The 18,583-nt window shown below is 37.7% G+C and overlaps 1 long non-coding RNA gene across 2 annotated transcripts in view; it reads right to left on the bottom strand.

Moving 5' to 3' along the window:
• Positions 1-18,583, bottom strand: part of LOC110597677 (uncharacterized) — a 136,158-nt gene that overhangs the window by 46,426 nt on the left and 71,149 nt on the right. The window contains exon 6 of one of the 2 annotated variants that reach the window (XR_013426659.1): positions 8,775-9,632. The exons of the other annotated variant lie outside the window; for it this stretch is intronic. This is a non-coding gene — a long non-coding RNA (uncharacterized LOC110597677). Of the gene's footprint in view, positions 1-8,774; positions 9,633-18,583 lie in introns of those variants that run through there. 2 annotated transcript variants of the gene reach the window in all.

Genomic DNA, 18,583 nt, shown 5'->3' with positions numbered 1-18,583 from the left:
CCTTTTAAATTTCATTTACCATCTTCCTCCTTTCCACAAAATTAGAACCAATTTTAGTCTCAGAAATAGGCGACATCGCTGACACCGCTCTATGCTCCCTTTACTATCTTAACTCTCTCTTACCAAAAGGTTGTTTTTTTTACCCCTTATGAGTATTGGGCCAATTCCCTTTGCTATTTCTTAATTACTCATTCCCTTCAAGAAGCTCAGTATGATCCCTTGATTTCTTCCCCAAGAAGCTACGAGAACTCCATCGATGTCCATTGATAATGCTCTCCCTTCCAACCCCATGATGTCACACTACTGCTAGCTTCCTTCTGCTCTGCTTGCTACCCCTCAACTCTTTCCTGAACCCCAATTATGTGGAATTCTCCCACATCATAACAGTATCTGGATTTTTCTGTTTGATTTGCCTGAATATGATAAACATATTCCAAATTTTCAGCAAATTTTATTAAGAAACATCAGAGTTGATTTTGCAAGCTAAGCCCCCAAATCTTTTTGTAACTAAAGATGATTCATCTAAAACCATGTTTTACATCACCAGTGCTAACCTCCTTTTCAAATTTCCCAATTCATGGGTGAAAGCTACACCCCTTAGTCAAAACACTATTAATAAATCAATTAACATGAAAAATAATAGCCTATTTTTAAATTTAGCATCAAGGATTTTTAATATTTCCATCATTTTGTCAATAGTTACAGATGTTGAAGTGTAAAAAATGCCTGAACCTTATAATTTTATTAAAGGAAGACATATATGTGCGTTTAAAGATTTTGCTTCTCATTGAAATGTTTATTTTTGTGCTAGTTTTCCACTTACTGACTCAAGTCTACACTCTGCCCTCTGCCTTCAGCTCTATGATGCTGGAGCTGGGATCTGCAGGCAGCATTCAATAGAAGCTTTGCCAGTAGGGGGCGCTAGATGGAGTCTGCAAACTGGAAGAGGAAGGGGACACTAGTTCCTTCCTGTTTGCTTCTTGTGGCCCTCTTGTTGGTTTCCCGCTTCCTTGATAATTGCAGCAGTAATGTTGCTTCACTGGAAAATGAGAATTCTTCCTTCTAGAGACAGTTGACACCAATGTGTGGAGTTCTCCTAACACTTCCAGGCCGTCTTTACTGTACATTCCCCACTATGACAACAAATCCAGTCTCCTGGCCTCCTTCTTAAAGACCTGGCTCCTGGCTCCAGTAGCCCCTACTCTGAACCCAGAGATACTACTAACAGCAGCCGAGCAGCACACACTCCTCAGAGATCTGCCTCTCAGCCACACAGGTTCTTCTTGAATGTCTAAGCTTCAATCATTTCAAATTTTCCATGTGTGCTTCCTGCTTGGAGGTGAAGCTTCTTCCTGCTGTTGTTACCTTTACAATAGGCTAGAGTTGTCTTTTTACTCTCTCACTTGAAAACTTTATTCATGGTTTTCAATATTAAATACTCTTGGTTTTCAATCATTAGAATGACTTCTGTCTCCTAATTGGTTCCTTCCAAATTTGTCTAAAAAACAATTACTACCAATCAGAAAACCATTGCTGGAGAAGTGGGTGCCAGGATTTATGCATAAGACTTTCTCACAATTGTTGTTAGCCAAAAACTTAATAAATTGACCACTAAAATACAGAGTGGAGTTGCTGTAACTGCTAGATCATATTCACATGCAGAGTGGATGTTCTGAGGTTGCACTCTCAGAACCAAGGCCTTCTTTCCTCTTGTTTCAGAGAGAGTTGACTAACACCGGCTCACATTAGTCCCTACAAAATTGCCCTCAGTTCTTGCTAGCTGACAGGCTCAAGGCTGTACCCTACTTCCTCGTTGTCCCAATGATTGGCACAAAGTTCTGGTACCCTGATCTTGCCTGGAAATATCTCTGAAGAACTATCTCTGTTTCCGAGTGCCCCACAAGGTTGGCTGGGTCCTCTTGGCAACCACATCACTGTTCCATTCTTCTCTTTGAGCAGTCTGATAAGTGTTACTCATGCTATTCACAAATCTCTGTCTCCTTATTGGCTTTCTGAGCAACACCACTGATGTACCCAAAATGCTCATGGGTAGTCTTCCAAAAATTTGGGATTCTCTAAGACAAAACATCCTAAGGAGACTGCATGGAGAATACAATCATACATGCTACAAAAATGGGAACACTAAATTTATATGTTGCTACTTCTACTGTAGTTCCTTCTCCAGGAGAAATAGAATGGATTGTGGAATCATCAAAACCAAGAAAGGAAAGGAAAACTATGATCCTGTGTGCTATCACTCATGGCAAAGTAAAATGTGGCTCAAATACAAATAGTCTAAAAGACCATCTGAAAAAGTCAAATAAACATACAGATTTTTGACATTAAATTTTGTCAGGCAGAATAGCAGACAGAGCCATTTAGATTATATCCACAAGCTTTCTCCTGTGGTAAAGGAGTATTCTTGTTAGGAAGAAACTCTCCATAGGGTTATGGAATGATGGGAGGAGAGGGTTGGGAAAGGGATTGAGAACAGAGCTGCTACCAGCATCAGTCCAAATCTATAGTTTCCCCAAAATGTGTCTTTGGAGCCTAAATGCCCAATGTGGCTATATCTGGAGATGGGGTCTTTATAGAAGTAATTAAGGTTAAATGAGGTCATTAGGGTGGCACCCAGTTCCAACAGGTTTAGTATAAAAGAGAAGACAAGAGAGGACCTGTTCTATCTCCACCATGGAAGGAAATAATGAGAAGGCCATCATCTACCAGCAGGGCACACAGCCCACATCAGAACCTGAATGGGCCAGCCCCATGATCTTGGACTTCCTGCCTCCTAAATTTCAAGAAATACATATGTGTGGCTTACCCCACATAGCCTGTGATATTTCTTTAGGATAACCAACTGGTATTAACCATTTAACTAATGATTAAACTTCAGTTTAATTAAACTCAAATTAAACTTGACTTTAACCTTGTAACATGATTCTGCTTACAAGGTTAAACTCAAGTTTAAGAACTGTTTCATAACCTATCTGGACATTATTGTAAGATTCCTGATCGTCACAACCCTTACTGATCTGCTGGTACCTGACATTGATTGCTAAACTCTTTCTGGAATCTAAGATCTTAGCATGAGTAGAAGCCTTAGGCTGTCCGAATGTTTGTGAAAATCAAACCATAATATGTTTATAATTGACTTTGGTAAAGTGAATAGCAACTCATATAATGATAATATATGCAAAAGATCTTAATATCAGTTATAGGAAGTATTATTCATTTTCTAATAACCACGGACATGTATTGATTATTTTGAATAAGCATGCTCTACTCACTTTATATGCAATATTATGTTTACTCTAACAGGGGCCTTTTGAAGTAGGAATTACAACATTTCTATTCCAAAAATGAGTAAATAACCCAAGGCATAGGAAAGTTAAGGAAGATTCCCAGCATGGATTAAAGAGAAGCATGGATTTGAACCAAGGAGCCCAACAGTCCCATGAGCGACTTCATGATTATCCTGGAGGCTTCTGGCCTGCTGTTATCTCCAAGGAGTGACTCAAAGTTGCTTTGTTGTTGTGCATATTGAGCACAACTACTATCATGATGTGTTCTCATAAAAGGAAAATGAACTTCACATTGCATAAACAAACTGTGGGAAAGCACCCACAAAACAGTGGAGAAATTCCTTTTTCATTCACCTTCATGTTTGCACAAAACAAACATAGAAGAATGGCCTAACAGTCTCAAGAAGGGGAAGTCAAGGGATGTTTGGCTTACATGATTGGAATGATATATTGATCACCAAACCAATTATTTGCTAAGTTTCCCATTTTTGTTTGTTCTTAGTGCTATTACACTGCCAATGATACTACTGGGTAATATTAGTTTTTAAACAATATGACTCAGAGAAAAACACATAGACATTTCTTGGAGAAGAGTCTACATTATTTGGATGTGTATATTGTGGACACAGATATTTTTTCTCCAGTGACATGCTTTGTTCTTTTATTTGTAGAATAGCTTCTTTATAAATCCTAATCTTCTATACAATATTCAACAAATAGAGAACATTGAGAATTACAATCCATCTGAATAGGACATTGAGTTTATAATATTTCCAAGACTATTTGCACTATTTCCTTCCACTCTACTGTGCCAAGTTTTTATAAAACTACAAAAGCTATTATCTATGAAAGTTCTCTTAGTATAAATACACATATCCATAGAGCTGGAGAGACACCAATGCTACCACAGTGTGACTGCTCAGAAGCACCCACATCAATGTCAGGAAAAATATACCTGATATTTACTGCACACTTGGTATGTTCTGGGTATGTTCTAAGTGCTTTGTGGTCACTAGCTTAGGGGACCCTTTCCCCGGAGTGATGTGATGTTTCATGAGATGTTGATCTAAGACTTTCATTGCCAGCCTGAAGCATCTTCCATACCATCCGAGACACTGCTAGAAAACTTGCTGCCTCCTTTTCCAAAGGGAATTGATTTTGTTACGACTTTCCTGTTGTTTTTGAGAAGAACAAATAGACTCATTATGATTTATTATGAAGTTAATGCCAGTTGAGTAAAGACGTTCAGCATAAGAATAAAAATGAAAGTAATTCATTTTTCCATGTAGTTATTAGAAACCACATTCACCTTCATTCTTAGAATATTATATGATCCTCTAGACAATGAGGTCATAAACAAGGAAAATTCAGAAGACAAAATCCCCTAGAAATCCCTAATCTTTTAGCGCTTTCAAACACAATCTCCTTTAAAAATATGATCTCAGAAAAGAGTCAGTTGCCATTTAAATGTTTGCAAGCAAGAAATATTGCCATTATAATAATTAGTTAAGTTCCCACAGGGTAACTAAACATACAAGGGAACTTGACTTGAGTTTTTAGACATTAACACAACAATAAGAAATGAAACCACACGTACTTGGAGAATTCAAAAATATTAATTACATTCTAAGTTTTGTTAACATCATACGGGCAGCTTCTAAACTCATTCATAGGTCAGTCACTGACTTTCCAATTTGAGCATTAGCCTGTATTGATAATCAATTCTAATTGTGTTATATTTTTTTCCTCATGTAACTGAACCATTTTGATCCTAAAGCTCATAGACAACTCAAATTTGCTGAACAGAATTTGGTTAATGACTATGCGAATTGATGGAATTTTTTATCTTCCCTGATTTGTCCTATGTCCAAAAGAGGAAAGTGTGCCACATTTGATCATTGAAAAGTACACAAGAGATTCAAACTAGCCCAATTTCTTCATCTTATAAGAAAGCCAAGTTCAATAAGATTAGAAAGTTTGGAGCCACTACTAGAGCAAGGACCCCAAATATACCCAGGCCCAAGTAGTATGGGGATCCACTGTTAAGAGGAAAGGCTAGAATCTTAACAAATTTGAGAAAATCTGAGGTGATTTGGGGAGTTCTGATCCTTCTCATTCAAGGTGAGCCTGGACCAGTAACTCTGGCATAGCCAGAGAGATTATCAGCCACACAGAAACTCAGTCCCCACCCAGACCTGCTGAGCCAAAATCTGGCTCTCAGAAAGGTCCCCAGATGATTACTACCCACATTGAAGGTTGAGAAACACTGGGTTAGGTTGTACTACTAGGATTGAGATTGGGAAAAGGATTCTTTTTCTCTGGGACTTTCCCTATTTCAACTTGGCTGACCATTCAGGGAACCCACACTGACTGTTGTTACTGGGAACTCTGAGTGCTTACTTCTTCTGAACCAAAATCATTAAAGCTGTCTGCTGCAAAAAATCCAGGAGGCATGCAGGGGGTGGGGCAGAAAACTGAAGAAGCTCCATGGCCAGAAGCTGTACCTGATTGATATGGCTTCATGTACCATTACAGAGGGATCAGTCTTTTTCTGACCCCAAAGATCAAATTGGTGAAGAAAAGAAGAAAAATCAGGAAAGTGTAACAAGAGCTACACTTTCAGTAACACTGGTCAATGTTACTTTTCATTAATCAATTATTGTCTCTAATCCTCCATCAACACTGGACAATAAGTGTTAGTTTCCTTATTTTATAGATGAGGAAACCGAGGTTCAGGGAAGTAGAATCAAGGGCTTCAAATGATCAAACTAGCAAACAACTGAGCTGAGACTCATGTTACTATTATCTCCCCAATCTCGGGTCTTGTGCATGCTGGTTTTGAACTTAGACATTTACTTCCATTTATCCTTGACCTTCTCCCCAAAGCTGTACAACTATTCTACATGCAAATTATTACCTTAGATCTGCATACCTCTCTAGTGCTAAAATTGGGAGGGGAAAACCTTGAAGTCAAGCTTATTCAAAAGGAAAGTGAAAATCAGGGTTCTGAAATGGCTAGTTAAATGGGTCAGAGTGTGGATATAAAGAATCAGATCTGCAGACATGATTGGGTCTTCTTTTAACATCTTGCAAAAAAAAAAAAAAAAAAAAGTCACAGCATGGATAAAGCTCCTTTACTTTTCCAAAACACAGGATTCCACATTCCCACCCCTTGCGTTGCCAATCATCTTGCCCGTGTGAGCTGATGTGTAGGATAATGCAATCAATTCAATTAGCTAAAAGTTATACCAGACCCATTTTGAGAGCTGAGGCTGAAGCTCAATTCCATTTCAGAAAGAGTTCTCAAAAATGTGCTCTTTTTGTAAGAATGAAAGATAATGATGAACAAATTTAAAGACGAAAACAAAAATCCAGTAGATTTACTTTTCTCTCTTGTTTCCATCTAGGAGAAAAGGAAATACTAAAGATTCCTTGAAGTCTATTTCATAACTATTCCTGTGGGGTATAAAATAAAAGGTAAAAATGGTAGAAATTACTTACAATGGAAAAAAATGGCAAAAGGAACTACCACTGTAGGTAGGTAATAAATGACTTTGGAGATTTGGGGAGGCTAAATCTTCCAGGCCAACTGAAAAAGTCATTTTAATCTGAAGATGGTAAACCTCTCTGTGTATATTGCTCATGTATTGGAACATTAAATTATTATTAAATTATAGTGTTTTATAACTAGCAAATAAAATTGGTATCATGTTTACTATGCAAAAATCCCTGCTATTTTTCAAATGTATATATATTTTAATATGAAATTGAAATTTAATATCTAAAGCACCAAGCAATAAAATCAACCCACCTAGTTTCAAACCCTGCTTAAATTATTTTTTGAATTTTGTATCTAATAACATAGTACAATAACACTGAAACAAGATTAACACTATGATACTATTTGTTTAGGAAACCCAGAGTGTTGCTATGGAAACAGACATTCTGCATATCTATGGAAACAGTGACAGTGTTGTAAATAATGATACTGAAAAAGCGGAACCTAGTAAATTTAGCATATGAATTCTAAGAAAAAGAATAGAGTATGGGGAGGTGGAGGGAGGAAAATTTTGTCTTTTTTAAAAGGAGGAATTGTTACAATTTTTCTCATGTAGGATTTTTAAGCTAAGGTTTTAAACTCTGATTGCCCTTCTATAATCTATTAGTTACTGAATTCTCTTTCACTGTCTAAATCATAACTTACTTATACTTAACATGAAAATTCATAGCACACTTTCTGAGTTAATTTTAGTTTGATAGCATTTTATACACCAAATTACTTTCCCTAAAAATGTTAAAATGGATAAAAAATCAAAAAGAATATGTTTAATTACATTCCAAAGTCCTAAAGTAATGCTTTTTAATGATCTATACATAATATTCACCAGACAAAATTTTAAACTGGGTTACTAAAATAAAATTAGTTTTTTATATGCTATGAACATTTGAAACCATTACTGGAACACACATGATTTTGTAATGATTTGGAACTTTGGCTACATTGCGTCTTATTGGAAGGTAATGCTTATTGCCCTTTTGTATCCTCTGATATCTAGGAGATTGCTGCACCTGGTAGAATGAATAAGGAAAGTTTTTAAAACAACAGAATATGATATAAAATGCAATACATCAAAAACCACAGGATGCAGTATAATGCCAGGTGCCTGGAGGTAATTACATGGTTTGCAGTTATGAATGCATGGAAACTGATCTCATCTCCTTTTAAAAGAGGAGTGATGATAATGCTGGAGCTGTAGAGTGAGCCAGGGGACTTAGAGCAAGGGAAGGCCAGCAGAGAGGTATACGACCCATTCCACCCAGGAAACTCCAGCACCAAGACCTCTCCTCTTTCATTCTCTCCTGTGAAGAGACCACCAGAGGTGGACACAGAAGTCCTTTTAGAGCTGAGAGACATAAATTGTTACTTCCTCAATTCTTATCAGGTTTTGGCCAGCATTTCATGTTAACATAATCTGACATGTCCTAGCATTGTTTACAACTCTAAGCCAAAGCTTTTGTTGTTGATGGTGCTTTAACTTGGAATTTTGTCACTTTGAAGGTCTTCTGGGAGGGGAACAAACATTTTGAATGAGAAGTTTGTGTTGATCTTTGGGTTTTCACATTATGTTTCAGGCAGAGGTCAAGAGCAGGGGGTGCCCTGGAGGGGATGCCCACTCCTGACCCTATCAGAGCAGTGCTGCCCCCCTCACGTAAACAAACAAACGGCTTCTTCAAATGTTTGCTTTGAAGTGTTGGTTTCACTGCTTACAAAAAAGCAAGAACAACCTTGAAAAACCTTGCATAGGAAATTCCTTCCACCTTTATTTATATTTCTGTGTTTCTCAGGTTATTTTTCAATAAGCATCAAATTATCCAAAAAAAAAAATGCACTAAGAATGTGTTCCTAATCAGAGGACTTTTAAACCCTCTTTAACACAGAGCTAAGAGTCAGTTATGTGTCACCAGATATTGAACAACATAAAGCATTTATTGAATATCTGTCAGATGCCAAGATCTAAGTGGGGACAAATGGGGAAGGAGGTTCAGATGCTCACAGCGGGAACACAAAAGCTGTCCAGGGTCAGGGCTGACTTCATGGGCAAGTGGCCCGTGAAGTCCCAGAGTCCACGTTCATGAGGCCTCACGCTTGTTTCCATGTTCTGCTATAATTATCTTGATATTCTTAATTATTTTATTATTGAACTAGTGTTTTTAAGTGAATCAGTTGGGGATGTGGAGCCCAAGCATAGAGCAGATGGAGGGCTGGCAAAATAAAGCATGGGCCTCACACCCAAAGATATTGTCCTCATCATCCCCGGCTGCCATAACAAAATGCCACAGACTAGGTGGATTCAACAACAGGAATCTGTCACCGTTCTGGAGGCTAAGAGTCCAAGATCAAGGTGCTGGCCCATTCAGTTCCTGGTGAGGGTTCTCTTCCTGGTTTATAGACCACCACCACTTCTTGCTGTGGGATGTGGGATGGAGAGAGAGAGAGAGTTAGCTCACTCTCTGGGGTCTCTTAAAAGGACATGAATCCTTGTGGGTCAGGGTTCCAGCCCAATGGCCTCCTTTAACTTTAATAACTTCCTTCAGATATAACTGTCATGGAGTTAGGGCTTCAACACATGAATTTGCACAGGGAACATCTAACTTCATTGGAAAATCAACCCTCTTTTGTTTATTATGGTAAAACAAAAATGGAAACAAGAAAAGAAATTGTTAGTTAAGTAGTTACATAAGCACTTAATAGAATCTTATGTAGTCATTCAGTATTCCATGTTCCAAGTTTCCTCCATGATATGAAAAAGGCCTTGCATACATGATCTGTGGAAAGAATAGCACACAGTCTTAGGTATATACAAATTTTATTGACAACTATGTAAATAAAAGATCTCTGCCTAAAAACTAAAAAGCATGCACAAAAATACTGACAAAGGTAGACTTCACATAGTAGATATGTTTGACAATTTTTCTTTCTTCTATTCTGTATTACCCAATGCCCTTTCATGAATATTTATTGTTTCTTATCAAAAAAAAGCAGTTTTAATTATCTTATTAAATTCATTGTCCTAATTTTAAGGATAAAATAAATATGAAACTGAGTGCTTTCCACACTAATAAATTGGTAAGTTAATACTTTCCTTGTGCTTGTAAACTTAAATTGAACTGAATTATTAAAATTCAAACTTGAAAATTCTAAGTCATTTCCTGAACATTAGCTCTCGAATGTAATTTGAACATGTTAACATTCACTGGTAGCAATCAAAATATCCGTTACAAATGAATGAGAAAGTTGCTTACAAGCTTACTTTGGCAAAATAATTCTTTCTCAAATGAAATCTTATAGAGTTTACAATATACACTGCAGACTGCAGTGCAGTAGCTGTGTTAGAGGCTGAGTTGGGCCTTTCCCCCACTTCCATCCTCCTGAAGGCCCTCCAAGGAAACTTCTAGACCCAGGGTTCCATGAACAGCAGTTCAAATTTTCTTGGGCAAGATATAGTACTGACCTGGGAGCCAGGATCTGGTTTGGCAGACTCAACTTTACAGGCAGCTATTTGAACAATTTTTAGAAAGTTACAGCATGATATTGATGATGTAATCACAAGGTCTCTAACGTCTCTTCCAACTTATGAATCCTTTAATCTGTTTTCCCTGGGATAACCATACTAGCATGCTTTTGTAAATTATGAAATACGAATTTGAAATACTGCATTGGAAATAAAAATTGCCTCCCTTTAATTTAGAAATATCTTCAAATGATGAGCCCTCATGGGTTCAATAAATAATATTTTCCATTCTTACAATTAAAGAAATTGACAGTGCCAACTTGACTGGGCTACGGGGCTCAGATACACAATGAAACATGTTTGTTGGTAAGTTAATACTTTCCTTGTGTAAGTATTAACTTAGGTGCATGTTTCTGTAATGGTGCTTTTCAGTGAGATTTATGTATAAATTGGTGAGCTTTGAATAAAGCATATCATCCTCCATAATGTGGGTGGGTCTCACTTAATCAGTGGAAGACTTAAATAGAATAAAAGACTTAAATAGAATAGATCTTCCCCAAGCAAGCAGTAAGTCCCAGAGATGATGTTTGAGCTTCATCCACAACAAGGGTTCTTCCTTCTTTTGCTCCAAACTAATTTGTGAAGTGTGACTCTTTGCTGAGTCTCTAGTCCAACCATGTCCCTCATCAGATTATGTCTCACTTAACCTTCACAATTCCATGAATCAAATCTTTAAAATAAATCTCTCTCTAATCTCCTTATTGTTTTCATTACTCAGCAGGACCCAACTAATGAGCCAATTTTTATCATAAACTCTTTTAGAGAAAGGGCATACTTTATATTGAAGAGAATTCTCCCTGAGTCTCTCATTGCTACACGCCATATGAGTAGGGTAATGAGTCTTTGTTCTCTACTGTTTTTCCAAAAATGTTTAAGTAATGAACCTTGGAAGACAGAGATAATGTGTCCTTCAGAGCAAAGGGCAGGCATGCTAAACTTCCCTTATGAAGGGCTGTATCCCTTACCCCAAGTTCATGTTGTTTCCTGAAATACCATCCACAGCAAATATCTCCTGACCCTCTGAGTCACTCCCATGGCGTGGGGAGTAAGAGAACCAGAATTGCTGATCCTCCGCACCTAGTGCTACTGTTGAGGTCACCCAGTGCTTTTTGGGTTTGACCTAGAGTACTCGCGTCTTCTGTCAGCATCTATGAAATGATGGCAAACCAGCTTGGTAGCTCACAAACAGGGTGAAACATCAGACCTTTTCCAGTTCTTTCCAGCTTACATAAAACATTTCAAAGTTTCTATAATCAGAATCTTGTCAGATACATTATATGATAGTTTGAGAATCCTGCTTTCCAAAGGTAGGGTCTAACTCCACTCCCCTTTCGTGTGCCTGAGGCTAGTGACTCACTCCCAGAATGCAGAAGAGAGAACACTGTGTGACTTCTGAGACTAGGTCTAAAGGGCTGATCCTCCTCTTCTTAAGGAAAGTGGCCCCTGTGTGTGAAGATGCTCTAGGAGGAGTGGGCCACCTTGGAAGAGGATGCTCCAGCCCCAATCAAGCCTTCAGACGACAGCAGCCTAACAGATGTCTTGGCTACAGTCTAAAATACCCTATAGCAGAACCACAGTGCTAGCCACAAATATTAAACTATGAAATCTGTGAGACAATAAATGCATTGTTTTTGAAGCTGCTAAGTTTGGGGAGTAATTATACACAGCAAGAGATGACTGATTCAGGTTGCAAACATGGTATTAGAACAAATTTGTTCTAGAGGATTTTGCAAGTAAAATCATTACAAGCCCACAGTCACCCATAAATGGAAGCAGAAAGGTAGTTAGTTTCAAAGCATGCTCTTGGGCATTGGCATGGAACTACAATGCCCACTTTGTGATCTCACCAACAGAACCAGAACAGAGAAGAGTGAAGGATGTATAAGCCATCCTGTAGATGCTTTAAAAAAAAAAAGTCTATCATTATTGTCTGTATGATGTGACAAAACCAAGAGGTTTTGTCAAGAGAGCCCCTTCTCTCCCAGGCAGGACTTCAACATGAGCAAAGACACAGTGATAGGTATAAATAAACACACACCTTCGCCTAGGGGGGAAAAAACATGAAAATTAATTACGGAATAGGAAGAGTTGTTTTTCCTTTTGCTGTGGGATGACCACAGACAACTCATTAACACTCTCTGATTTTAAGGTGACTTATCAGTAAACCCTTAAAAGAATGACATGAGTTATCTGGGTAATTTTAATGACTAAATGAGAAACACAATAATAGTGCTATGAACTAACACTGTGTAAAGGAGGACTTTGAGCTCCGTTTCTACAGCTGTAATTTTTTAAGGATACTTAAACCTGCTAGAATCATGCCTTGGACATGGTATGCAGTCATTAAATTTTAGTTCTTCCCTTTTCTTTCCCAGTATAGGAAATTTATCTTTGATCATATGTCCATGATCTCAATTTATATGCACTAAAATAAAATCCATTACTTCCTTTCTCTGTGATGACGGCTAACATTTTCTTGTAAATGTGCTCTGTCTCCAACACAATAAGTCATCCTTTATGATTGCAAAGCAAAATACATTAAAATGCAACATACCAATGAATATTCAAAAGTTACTGTCATGGTGGAGGACTTTGTTTTTGTGACAGAGGACGCATGCTCACTCAGGGTTGAGAAAAGGGAAGGGTGATTCACTCTTCCTTGAGCATTCCTCTAATGCACTTGAATCTCACATGGTGGCCTTGAACATAAGGGGCACATACCCCTGTGCAGAATGACCCACTGAAATACGTGGAAAAATATTGAAGTGTCTACATGCATTTATTCTTATCTGATTCATTTTAACATTAATGTTTCTGTATATTTTTATAATGATCAGAATGTACTAGAAAACTTTACATAGCTATCATTTCTAAATGAAAAAAATATCCAAAGTAATATCTTCAATATGATCAAGGACTTTTTAATGATGTTATGAGGTTTCTTTCCCAAAAATGTTTGGAAACCTCTACTCTAGATCATTAAACTTACAGCTACAACTTCCACTTCGCATTTATAGGAACTGAGACTAAGTGTGTCACCCAGCTTACCACAAGCATGTGTCACAAAAATATAAGACAAAGTGGCTGGATGAAAGAATCATAGATAAGGTTGTTCCCTTTCCTTCCTGCCTTCCTTCTGATAAGGTATGGCATGGAATAGTAACCAAGTGAAAATTATTCCTGAAGCTGAGATGAACAGAACACTACTTGCACTGTAGTTTAGAATGTTTCCTATCTTTGCAGTTCATTGAGAAGAGGTCATTTGGGCTCCCTGACAGCTCTGGATCAGGAGTCAAGGGACTTCTTAAACTGTACCTGGTCTTTAATTAAAACATGTCGTGTAGCTCTGAGACAAATGGTGAGCGATCATATGATATTCACCCTGAGAAATGTTGCCACTCATTCCTTTGCATGAGACACATATTTCTACTGAACTAAAGACAAATATTGATAGACTGGGTGTATGTTACCGAAATGGTGAACAGCATCTTAAGGAAACCAATTCATAACAGATGATAATTTGCTGCTGGTCTTCTAAACAGTATGGGATGACTCATATAGACTATCACATGTTGGTTTGATTAACTTGAAGGTCTACATGCACATTAAGCAGATTACTGTTTTATCAGACTCTACCCAGTCACTCCAATGACCATTGTTAAATTCGACATCAACTTCTCTATTCGTATTTAATTACTATGATAATACATTAGAACTACTCACTGGTGATTTTTAATTCAAAACATAGAAGTACAAAACTGATGTCCTTATAAGCACATATGGCCTAGATAAAGCTCTTTAATTTTTATTGGTGCAGAGAGAGAAGAATAAGAAATTACTGCAAGTATGGTTATTCTACACACCAGCCACAGAATGACATACCAGGTCCCATTTTCTCACTGCAAACCCAGGAGTTTAAGGAATGATGAATTATCCCCAGTATCTTTCACAATCACTGAACATCCAAGAAGAAATTATGCAAAACATTAGAGATCACTAATTATTTTTAGTGGCACATTGGCAATTTTTGAAGTTTCACAATGAGTCAGATTTCCACTGTGGTTTTACACCATTGCCTTCCTCACTAGCTTTGCTATTTCAACTTACATATTGGGAATTTCCTCTGAGGAAAATAAAACTATGATAATGTACTCTGCATAGTAAAATTAGAGCTGAATGAGCTGTTGAAAGAATGAGCTAACCTACAATGTGTCATAGCAAGTATGAGCAATTGGTTATGACTACTGATAGAAAATCAGTTAATAGAGAAAGCTCTCAAAATAGGTGAAAGATATATTTAAAGAGAATCAAAGTAATTAATTATTAAATATATTTTTCACAATATTTGTAATTGAATGTTGAAAATGTTATCTGAGTTTAAACTCTAACTGCAAAACAGACTTCATCGTCCTGAATAAAATCCAATTTTCTTTAAGGATTTTCAATACCAAGCAATAAGAAAGCCCATGAGGATTTCATGTATATGGCTTTTATATTTTATAGTAATTATAGAGCTATAAGAAAATCACCAAATAAAACTTTGCATTTTGTTTATTTATTGTTTAAATTAAAACATAAAGTAAACGCACATGGTTCCGGAAATTTAGAGCATAATGAAGGACTGTCTCTTCGGAGAGAGTACAGAGAGTACAATTGAGTACACATTGTTCCTACCCAGGGGTGTCTACTGTACCCAAGAGTGCACATGTCCACACAGTCCAAGTCTCTTCCACTGCCAGTAGAAACACAAGATGTGCTTTGCTGACTTGAGTTCCACCAAGGAACTTTCATCTACAAAGCCATGGTCTTCCCTCCCCTTAGACCAAATATGTCCTTGTATTTCTTTCACATTTCAGCCTCAGTTTCTGCCTCTTACTGGCATTGACTGAATTATTCTTGCATCCTTCAGTTTAAGGATTTCCTTCTCCTATTGCTACTGGCCTCATGCACATCACTCACTAAAAACAAGTAAGTTCTTGTTGGGATTGGATAATACTTCGTGTGGTTTTGACTCTCTGTATGGCTAGTGTGTTCATTTGCTAGGGCTGCCATAACAAAGTACCACAAACTGGGTGCAGGAAATAACATAAATTTACTCCCTCGCCTTCCTAGAGGCCAGAAGTCTGAGGGCAAGGTTGGCAGGGTTGGTTCCCTCAGAGCCTTGAGGAGGAATCTATTGCGGGCCTCTTCCCTGGCTTTAGAAGCTTGGCTGATGATCCTTGGTGTTCTGTGGCTTGCAGGTGTGTCATCTCCATCCTGGCCTTTGTATTTACTTGGCTGTCTCTCTGTGAGAATGTCTGCCGGAGCATTTGTTTGTTTGTTTGGTAGTGTGAGGGATCCAGGATCATGCTCATGGTAGGCATGTGCTCCACCACTGAGCTACATCCCTGGCCATTTTTATTTTGAGACAAATTCTTGCTAAGTTGCCCAGACTGGCCTTGAACTTGGGATCCTCTTGCCTCAACCTCCCAGGTAACTGGGATTGCAGACATGAGCCATTGCACCCAGAAAGATGTTTGGGTCTTAGTCTTCCCTTTTTATGCAGTCTCCAGTCATATTGGACCAGGGTCCCCCTAATAATCTTACTTTACCTTAATCACCTCTATAAAAATCCTGTTCGCAAACAAGGTCACATTCTGAGGAAATGAGAATTAGGACTTCCGTGCATGAATTAAACACAATCCCACCCAAAATGCCTAGGAAATTCTGTGCTAGAAGATGCCCCCCAATTCTGCCTGGCACCAGCAGGCCCTTGCAGGCAGGGTGACACCATTCTGGACAGCAAAACAGGATAGGAAGCATGTTTCAACAAAGCTCAAATTGTTTGAAAATCCCAACTTATTTCTACAGTTTTGTTTGTACAGTTTTGATTTAACAATAACTCTCATCTTGTCTCCCCCCAAGAAAACAAGGCAGAAATCATACATTTGAATCAACAAGGAACTAGGAGTCTTTTCTTTCTTCTTCTTTAAGAATATCATGATTTTAACTGGCCATTCTGACAAACTGAATACTGCATGTGAAGTCACAATTCCCTTCTGCATCTGCTTCTCCAAAGTCATCATAGGAGGCAGAATAAAATCAGGTCCTTCTTTTTTTTTTCTTTTAATTCCAATTTCTTTTATCTAAGAGTTAATGAGTTCACCTGGGTTTAAGGAGATTTGTAATGGATTTTTAAATCCTGACTATTATTATTTTTATTATAATGTTGGGTTATTAATACCAAGCTAAAAATGTCACTCAATATGCAAAATGAAGTGATAAGTACCATTTAGCTTTTAAGAAGTACATTATATGGGGAGTCCATTATGAAAATAATCTTAGGTTATGGCCATCTCTCAAAAGACCTGGAAAATAAGGTTTTAAAATCAAGGTATTGCAGGCCATTATAACAAATAAATTTGTAAAACACACTAAAATCCCAGCATAAGAAGTGATCCTTAGAGAATAGTGACAAATTGTACTAATACTGTAATTTCAAAAAACGAAAAAAATAAAATAAAATAAAGACTCTGCCACTTGAAGTTAAAATTACTAAGATCCAACAATGCTCATACAAAGCCCACAGGGTCTGCACTGAGTACAATCTGACAGGTTGAAGAAGACTGGGGGCCTAAGGTGAGGGTATTCTGATGGCCATTCATTGACATTCCTAGCAAGAGGCAAAAGTGGGGTCTCACTCCATGGCTCTGCCCTCACAGTACCATAAAAATGCTGGCAGGAGGCTCCAGGCATCAGTGGTGGTCCCTGAGATGGTAGGGGAAGGCAGAGAAAGAAACCAGAAGTCCTCTATTGGAAAACTAAGAACAAAGAAAACAGAAGACAGGCATCACAATGCTGATTCAGGAGGACTAAAGGGACACTTGGGCAGTGTCAAGGCTACCATAACATTGGCTCTGGGTGCACTGTCTGATGCCCAGAACTGATGTGGACAGCAAGGGCGAGACGCTTAGGTGGAAGGGAACTATCTCACCAGCTGTGGTGGCCCATGCTTGTAATCCCTGCAACTCAGGGGACTGAGGCAGGAGGATTGCAAATTCAAGGCCAGCCTTAGCCACTTAGCAAAGCCCTAAGCAACTTAGCAAGACCCTGTCTCAAAATAAAAAATAAATATGGGCTGCAGATATCTCTCAGAGGTTAGATACCCTGGATTCAATCCTCAGTACCAAAAACAAAGGAAGAAGAAGAAAAATCTCTGGACCTACAGTAAGATCCATGACTTCTATGACTACTTCACAAGTGAAAGGAATGGGAGTCCTCCATGCACTGATGACAAGGTACCAAGAGTCTAGCAAGTAATAATAGTAAGCAGATTAGACTTCTCGTATTAAGAGTGTTTCTCTGAAACAATAAAAAGTCCTCTGTGTGGGTGTGAGCTCTGCCTACTATAAATAGAAAACAGTCCTTGCTTTCACTTTAATTTTCTGTTAAGCAAATAATGGAGTCACAGTTTAAAATTCAGCAGATATAATGATGTGGAGATGTAGCTCAGGGTTAAGTGCTTGCCTAAAATGTGTGAGGCCCTGGGTTTCATCACTAGCAATAAATACATACATGCATACATTCATACATACATACATAGGAAGATAATGGAGGGTAGATATCAGCTAAATATGTTAAACACACGTACAGAATATGCTACAATAAAGTCAATTATTCTATAAAATTTAAACGCATGAATAAAAGTTTAACAGGGAAAATATATATATATATATATACATATATGAAGAAACAAATGATGTAATTAAAATGAATTAGGAAATTCCTCTTTGGGGAGTGTTTTTAAATTAGATTCATTACATAAGATAGGCTTATGACTTTAGAATCATACTCCTTTTTTTTTAACCAGATCCAACACTTCTCATTAATCACCAGCTACCACTAAGATCTCTACACAGACTGTACCTTAAACAAAGTTTATTAATTCATAGACTCTGAAGGTTGGAAGGACTTTTAAGAGTGTCCAAAAGGAGAGTTCCAAACTGTTTTAGGCCAGAAGCACATGGTTGGCCTGGAATTTGGATTTTCTGGAAATTTCTCAATATAACTAAAGATTCAAGCAAAAGAAGTCATGAGATCATACTATAAATTTAGCCTTGTCAAAATGAATCATGTCATCAATGCAATCATTTATAATTGGGATTGTATTAACCACTGAATTGCTAATTTTTGGATCACTCTTTGTATTTCTCAATTAAAATAAAA

This window comes from Ictidomys tridecemlineatus, chromosome 10 (assembly GCF_052094955.1).
Source record: "Ictidomys tridecemlineatus isolate mIctTri1 chromosome 10, mIctTri1.hap1, whole genome shotgun sequence".
Lineage (NCBI taxonomy): Eukaryota > Metazoa > Chordata > Mammalia > Rodentia > Sciuridae > Ictidomys > Ictidomys tridecemlineatus.
This window is presented reverse-complemented; position numbering and strand designations above follow the sequence as displayed.